This window comes from Pteropus alecto, unplaced genomic scaffold (genome assembly GCF_000325575.1).
Source record: "Pteropus alecto unplaced genomic scaffold, ASM32557v1 scaffold86, whole genome shotgun sequence".
Taxonomy (NCBI): domain Eukaryota; kingdom Metazoa; phylum Chordata; class Mammalia; order Chiroptera; family Pteropodidae; genus Pteropus; species Pteropus alecto.
Window position 1 is genome coordinate 18,822,584 of NW_006442109.1, and position 8,071 is coordinate 18,830,654.

The following is an 8,071-nucleotide window of genomic DNA, read 5'->3' on the forward strand; positions in this document are numbered from 1 at the left end:
AGAGTCCATTGACTGATTCATCTGATAATGGTGGAGTAGCTTGGATAGATCAAACTACCCAGATTAAAGTTTTAAAATTTAAATGAGTTACTTAAGAAGAAACCCCATTGGAGACACCAGAGAAAAATCAAAAGGAAGTAGAAACTGGAAGGAAATCTGACTTGGAAAAACGGGAAATGCAGCTGGTGAGATTGCAAAATTTGTAGCTTTTTCCCTGAGGACAAGTCCCTATCTGCACAGCAGCTCAAGGCAGCAGAATGCCAAAGTCTTCTTGCTCTGAAGCTTAAGAGGTCAGAGTTCAGGGTTTGGAGAACAAACAGAAAGCTATACAAGAGAGCTTAGAAGAGAAGACTCATGTAGGGGATGAGTCCCAAAAGACGGCCTGAAATGTTGGCTGACCATTAAACCAACACTCACAAAGGAAACATGAGGAACTAGTAAAATAAAACAAAACAAAAACCAGAGCTGAAAACTACAGATCTAAGAGAAATATCAGCTACTTACTGCAGAGGAGACAAGTATGAAGTTTTGAGTCTGGCTAAGTTAAATGTTGACTATAATAAAAGTCACTCTTCCATGTGTATACTACACATCATTCATAAAGGGATAAAAGTATCCAATATCAGGTATCCAATCAAAACTCAGTAGACATACAAAGAAACAGAAATATGTGACCTATACTTGAGAACAAAATAAGCCAAAATAAATCTGAATCAAAATGAAGAACTGAAGAACATAATCACATTTGATAGAATGAACTTAAATAGAACACTGCACTGAACAATTGGCAAATACACATTCTTTTCAAGCACACAAAATATTTATGAAAAGTGACTATGCATTAAGACAGAAAGGACTGGTATTAGACATTCTATACTCTTTGATCATGATACAATTAACTTAGGAATAGATATAAAAATAATAACTTAAAATTCATACTTGTAAGTTAAAAAAACATATAGTTTATGCATCCTAGAATGAGTAGAAACTAGAAGATACTTGGAACTAAATTATTAAAAATACTAAATATCAAAAAAATGATCCAAATGAAACAAATATCAGATAAATTATTATTTTTTTTGTTTAAAGTAACACATATAAATAAAAGGAAACACTAAACAAAATTGTTCCTCTTGGCTGTAACAATTTCTCAGACATTCCTCATTTTTGATAACCTTGCTAATTTTGAGGAATACTGGTTAGATATATTGTAGGATGCCTGCCTGTTAGATGTTGTCGGTTTTTATCATGATTAGACAGGGGTTATTTTTTTTTTTTTAATTTAAGTATAGTTGGCATACAATATATTAGTTTCAGGTGTACAACATAGTGATTTGACATTTATACCTTACAATGTGATCACCACATTAAGTCTAGTGACCATGTGTCACTGTGCAAAGTTATCACATTATTGACTATATCTCACTTGATCTTTTTCACCCATCTCCACACCCCTCTCTGGCAATCATCAGTTTGTTTTCTGTTTCTATGAGTTTGTTTTTGTTTTGTTTGTTCATTTATTCTGTTTTTAGATTCCACGTAAAAGTGAAATCATAGGATTTTCTTTGACTTATTTCATTTAGCATTATACCCTCTAGCTGCATCCACGTTGTCATTACGAATGGCAAGATTTTCCTCTCTTTACAGTAATATTCTGGCTGAAGTACTATTTGTAAAGTTATTCCTTTCTTCTTCCTTTCCATACTGTATTCTTTAGAAGGAAGTCCACGCTTAAGAAGTAGGGAGTTATGTTCAACCTCTTTGAGTAGGTAAGTTGCTACATAACTTATTTGGAATTCTATATGGTAGATTTGTCTCTTCACCCCATTCATACATTATTTAATAAATTATTTATGTCAGTATGCACTAATGGATATTTATTTTATACTTTGGGTTTAACTCAATACTACTTGTTTTACTTTCTTACTCAAATTGTTCTAGCTTTGGCCATTGAGAGTTCTTTCTATTAGTTATATTAGTTTTCCAGGGCTGCTATAACAAATTACCCCAAAGTTGATGGCTTAAAACAACAGAAATTTATTCTCTCACAGTTCTGGAGGCCAGAGATCCAAAATCAGTTTCACTGAGCCAAAAACAAAGTGTTGGCCAAGTCGTGCTCCCTCTGGAGGCAGAGAACCCATTCCTTGCCTCTTCCAGCTTCTAGTGGATTCAGCAATCCTTAGCTATTAGCTGGCTGCTTCACTCCAACTTCGGCCTACATGATCACATCACCTTCTCTTCTCTATGTCTATGTCAAAGCTCCCTTAGCCTCCCTCTTATAAGGTTACATGCGATATCATTTAGGATCTAACTGGATTATCTGAAATAATCTTCCTCACCAAATAACTCTGCAAAGGGCATTTTTCCTTATCGGGTAACATTTCCAAGTTCTAGGAATTACAAACAGTTACCTTTGGGCACCACTATTCAGCTTAATATAGCTCCTGGGGCCTTCTGACCCACTCTCATTAGTGTGTGTGTGTGTGTGTGTGTGTGTGTGTGTGTGTGTGTGTGTGTCCTTACATCTTACATTTTGGCATTACAAGATACTCCAGACTCATCTTATATATTCCTTCACAGTCTTAGAATCTATCAGCCCTGGTTCCTCTTTTAGAAAATGGTATTAGAAACCACAGTCTGGATGGCAGGTATGCTTGTCGCTACTGGGGTGTTGTTTCTTTTAGGCCCTCTGAACTGGTGGAGTAAAGAAATATGTGGGTATACTAACCCATGCATATACACACATCTATAAATATTTCTGTATGTAACCGTCTATAACTATATTAGGTTACACATGAGTTCTTACTGATGTAATACATTACTGCATAGATAATTCTAGCCTCCCCACTATTATCTCTAAATTCCCACAACAACAGAGAAACCTATCAAACATCTATTTGTTGAATTGTTTAATTCCACTAAACATGTATGGCAATATGAGAATTGTTAACCTATAACCCCATGAGAAACAAAATTTATCAACTAGAATATACTACTTATATGAAGTTCCTTTTGCCTTCAGTCTTACATATTCCATTCATTTCCAAAGTTATGTAGGTCAACATCTTTCCTGAACCCCTCAGTAAGATTGTTTTATACATTCGTAATACATTTAGATTCCTTCGTCACAGTCTGTATTTTTTCCTGTGACTGAAAACATCCTAAAAGCTTCTGGAAACATTACATACGTTAAGGTTTACTACTTTTGTTGAAAAGTTCTGAGTTGTAACAAATGCATTGTATCACATATCTACCATTACGGTATTGTAAAAAAAAAAAAAAAAGTTTCACCGCCCTAAAAATCTCCTGTTCTTCACCCATTCATCTTTCACCCCCACCCAAACCCCTTACAACTGCTGATCTTTTACTGTCTCTATAGTTTTGCCTTTTCCAGAATGTCATCTAGTTGTAATCATACAGTATATATCTTTTTCAGATTAGCTTCTTTCAATCAGCAACATGCATTTAAGTTTCTTCCATATCTTTTCATGGCATAATAGGTCATTTCTCTTTATCACTGAATAATAGTCTATTGTTGGGATGTATCACTGTTTGTCCATTAACCCACTGAAGGACATCTCAGTTGCTTTCACTTTTTAATGATTATTAATATAGGTGCCAAAAATATATGGATGCAGGTTTTTGAATGAATAAACATTTTCAACTCAATTAGGTAAGTATTTAGGATCAAAATTCCCGGATTGTATGATAAGACCATGTTTAGCTTTGTAGGCAACTGACAAACTATGTCTTTCTGTATTCCTATCAACAATGAATGAGAGTTCTTGATCCATATCCTCAACAGCATTTGGTGTTGCCAGCCTGATGGCTTTTAGCCATTCTAATAGGTATGTAGTGGAGTCTTATTGTTACTTTAAACTGCAATCTCCTAATAGCATGGATGGTGAACATATTTTCATACACTTATTTGCCATCGTATATCTTCTTTAGTGAGATGTCTGTTCAGATCTTTTGCCTATTATTTAAAAAAATGTAAAGTACTTACATTTTTTAAGACCATTTCTAAAGCAGTTCTAGGTTTACGAGGAAATTGAAAGGAAGGTACAGAGATTTTCCATATGCTCCTTGCCCCCGCATATACATAGTTACCCTCACACATGCATAGTCTTTGCATTGTCAACATCACTCACCAGACTGGTACATCTTTTACCAAGTATGAACCTAAACGAACAGATCATAATCACCCAAAGTCCATAGTTTACCTTAGGTTTCACTCTTGGTGTTTGTACATTCTTGGTGTTGAATATACATGGTTTTAGACAAATGCATAACAACTTATAGCCATAATTATAATAATATATAGAGTATGTATTTTCACTGCCCTAAAAATCCTGTGTCTGCCACTTCTGGCAGCCACCGATCTTTTTATTGTCTCCATAGTTTTGCCTTTCCTAAAAAGTCACACAGTCGAAATCATACAGTATGTAGACTTTTCAGATTGGTTTTGTTCAGTTACTAATATGCATTTAAGGTTCCCCATATCTTTTTATGGCTTCATAGCTCATTCTTTTTTAGCACTAAATAATATTCCATCGTGAGAATGTACTACAGTTTATTTATCTATTTACCTGCTAAAGGACATTTTGGTTGCTTCTAAGTTTTGACAGTTATAAATGAAGCTGTTCTAATAATTTGTGTTCAGGTTTTTGTATGAATATAGTTTTCAATTTCTCTGAGTAAACACCAAGGAGAATAATTGCTGGATTATATGGTTAAATCATATAATCATATGGATCATACGTTTTGCTCTACATCCTTGTCAACATTTGGTGATGTCAGTGTTACAAATTTTGGCTACTCTCACAGGTCTGTAATAGTATCTCATTGTTATTTTAATTTACGTTTTCCTGATGAAATATTATATGGAGCATCTTTTCATATATTTATTAGCCATCTGTATATCTTCTTTGATGAGGTGTGTGTTAAGGTCTTACACCTATTTTTTAATTTTGTTATTTGTTTTCTTATTATTGAGTTTTAAAAGTGCTCTATATATTTTGGATAACAGTCCTTTATCAGATATGTCTTCTGCAAATGTTTTCTCCTAGTTTGTGGCTTGTTTTTTCATTGTCTTAATATCGTCTTCATAGAATAAAAGTTTTTAATTTTAATAAAGTCCAACTTATTGTTTGCTTCTTTTGTAGACTTTGCCCACTTTTAATATTAGGTTTCTTTTTTTACTGTTGAGGTTTAAGAGTTCTTTGTATATTTTGGATATAAGCCCTTATTCAGATATATGTTTTATAAATAATTTTTTCCAGTCTGTAGCTTGTCTTTTCATTGTCTTAGCAGTGTCTTTTTGCAGAGCAGAAGTTTTTCGTTTTAATCAAGTCCAACTTATCAATTTCTTTTTCATTCATGGATCATGCTTTTGACACTGTATTAAAAGTTATTGCCAAATCCAAGATTACCTAGATTTTCTCCTATGTTATCTTATAGACGTTTTCTACTTTTGTGTTTTACATTTAGACCTATAATCTGTTTTGAATTTTTTGTGAATCTATTTTTGTGAAACATGCAAGGTCTGTGTATAGATTCATTATTTTGCATGTAGATGTCTATTTGTCCCAGCATCATCTGAAAAGATTATTCTTTATTCTTCAAATTGTCTTTGCTCCTTTCTCAAAAATCAGTTGACTATATTTTTGTGAGTGCGTTTCTTGGCTCTCTATTCTGATCAATTAATTGATCTATCTATCTATTCTGTCACTAATGCTACACGCAGTCTTGATTATTGTAGGTTTATATTGTAGTCTTTAGCTGGATAGTGTCAGTTCTCCAATTTTGTTCTACTTCTTCAATATTGTATTAGCTATTCTGGGTCTTTTGTCTTTCAATATAAACTTCAGGATCAGTTTGCTAATGTCTACAAAGTAACTTGCTAATAGTTTGGTTTTGACTGAATTGAATCTATAGATCAAGTTGAGGCGACCTGACATCTTAGCAATATTAACTCTTGTCCTATTAACTCTTTGTCCTAGATCTTCTTTGGTTTCTTTCATCAGAGTTTTATAGCTATCATATTTTGTTATATTTACACCAAGAACTTCATTATATTTACTTAGTGCTAATGAAAACGGTATTGTGTTTTTAATTTCTAATGCCACTTATTAAGTGGAATATAGGAAAGCAATTGACTTTTGTATATTAACCTTTTGTCCTAAGACCTTGCTATAACTATTTATTAGTTTCAGGAGTTTTTTTTGTTGATTCATTGTGACTTTTTAGACAATCATATCATCTGTGAACAAAAACTGTTTTATTTCTTCCTTTCGATCTGTATAACTTTTATTTCTCCTTCTTGACTTATTGTACCAGCTATGACTTCCAGCACAATGTTGAATAGGAGTGGTGAGAGGAGACATACTTGGCTTGTTACTAATTTTAGGAGGAAAGTGTTTAGTTTCTCGCCAGTAAGTATGATATTAGCTATAGATTTCTTGCTTGTTCTTTATTAAGTTGAGAAAGCTCCCTCAATCTTAGTTCGAGGAGAGCTTTATCATGAATGGAAACTGAATTTTGTCAAATGCTTCTTTCACATTATATGATTGTAATATTTTTATTCCTTTGCCTATTGATGTGGTGGATTGCACTAATTTATATTTCAATGTTGAACTAGCCTTGCATACCTGGAATATATCCTGCTTGGTTATGGTGTACAATTATTTTTATACATTGTTAGATTTAATTTACAAATATTTTGTTGAGGATTGTAATATTTATGTTTATGAGAGATATTGGTATGTAATTTTCTTTTTGTAATGTCATTATGTGGATTCAATATTAGGATAATGCTGGCCTCATAATTATTCCTCCTACTGTTTATTTCTGAAAGAGAATGTAAAGACTTGGTATCATTTCTTCCTTAAATAGCTGGTAGAATTCATCAGTGAAACTAAGTAGGCCTGCCTGGTTCTTTATTTTTTGAGATTACAAATTCTTGATATAATTTTTTTAATGTAGGTTTATTCGGATTATTTCTCCTCATGAGTTTTGTATTGAAGGAAATCAGAATATGTCACCCTCTAATATGCCTCTTTGACATGAGAATTATTTTTAGCTGAAGGCAATTAAGAAGCAATAAATGCAGGGACATCTCTCTCTCTCTATGCTCCCTTTTTCTTCCCAAAAGCAGGAATTAGTTTTCCTTTACTGAAGATAAAACTAGACTTTTATTAGAGATGGCACCACAGGAGTCAGTAGACAACTTTTACTCCATTTGTTTTACCCTCTATATTTAAATTTTAAATTTCTCCTCCGCCACAGTATCTTTCAAGTAATTAATTGGTCTATTTCATCTAAGTTATCAGAATAATAGGCATAGAGTTGTCCATACATTCATTTACTATCCATTTAATATCTATAATATCAGTATTGATACCTCCTCTTTCATTTCTAATATCAATAATTTGTATCTTCTCTCATTTTTCTTGGTTCTTCTGTCTGGAGAGAGGTTTATAAATTTTATTGATATTTTCAAAGTACCAGCTTTTGGTTTTGTTAATTTTATTAAGTTACTGTTCTCAATTTCTTTGACTGATGCTTTTTTAAAATTACTTCTTTTGTTCTATTTGAATTAGTCTTATATTCTTCTTCATTTTATGATTTCCTAATGTGGAAGCTTAACTTGATTTTAGATTTATCTTATTTTCAAATACATGTGCATTTGGTGTTATAAACTTCCCTCTAAGCACTGCTTTCACTGCATCCCATAAATTTTGATAATTTGTATTTTCATTTAGTTTAAAATACTTTAATATCGCTAAGAAACTTCTCTGATTTATATCTTATTTATTTAGAAGTGTATTGTTTAACTTACACCCGTATTTCTTTGATTCATTTCAGTTCGATTCCACTGAGGTCTAAGAACATAATTTGGCTAATTTCTATTATTTAAAATTTTAAGATGTGTTTTATAGAACATGGCCTAATTTTGTGAACTTGAGAACAACATGTACAATGCTGCTGTTGGAGGAAGTATTCTATAAATGTCAATTAGATGTAATTAACTGATAGTGCTGTTTAGTTCAACCATATCCTTACTGATTTC